Genomic DNA, 748 nt, shown 5'->3' with positions numbered 1-748 from the left:
TGGCGTGATGTTTTTCTGGCGGGGAGGTACGGGCTAAAGCACGTGAGTTCATACGGCGCGTGCCGTATTGCTGAAGAGAGCCGCTTCTACTTTGATGATCAGCGATTTGTAAATCTCGCACGTCAATCTCGCAAAGGTAAGCATCAATCTCTGTGAGCAGGGTAAATCTATAATCTCGCTGTAGACACTACCGTAAGGGGTATTTCGAACTATTAGTATGTCTCAATGGTGGAGCCTATTGCCGCAGCATCGACCAGTGCATCCCTCGTCGCTCGCAAATCTGTCGGCTTGGATGAGCTGTGATAGATCGTGCCTCTGGATAAGCGCACGAAAAAACTATTTAAAGGTCTAGGTCAACGTAAAGTTACTGGGCGCCACAAAATAGTGACAGCTGGATAAGGACATTCCGTCGGATAAAAACTGTAATATGGGCATATAATATTAATTAATTAAGAAATCCGTCAGCTGCCAGCCAACGCTAAAGCTAAGGCGGTTTCATTGAATATAAATGAGTTCTCTGCGTTACAACCGGGCCACCTATATATATATATATATATATATATGGGTTATTTATAATACTTTAAGGTGCCCTACGGAAACGTCTGGAAAACGGAGTTGCGTAAGTTATAATGAGGTTGTGTCTTTTAGGACGACATCACGTTAATATTTCGTTTATGCAAAACCAGAAATTGCGAGAAATTCATCCACAATTTACTCCGATATTCACGTAGAGCGTTAGCTAAGTTGA

This window comes from Varroa destructor, unplaced genomic scaffold (assembly GCF_002443255.2).
Source record: "Varroa destructor unplaced genomic scaffold, Vdes_3.0 BEIS01000003.1, whole genome shotgun sequence".
Classification (NCBI taxonomy): domain Eukaryota; kingdom Metazoa; phylum Arthropoda; class Arachnida; order Mesostigmata; family Varroidae; genus Varroa; species Varroa destructor.
This window is presented reverse-complemented; position numbering follows the sequence as displayed.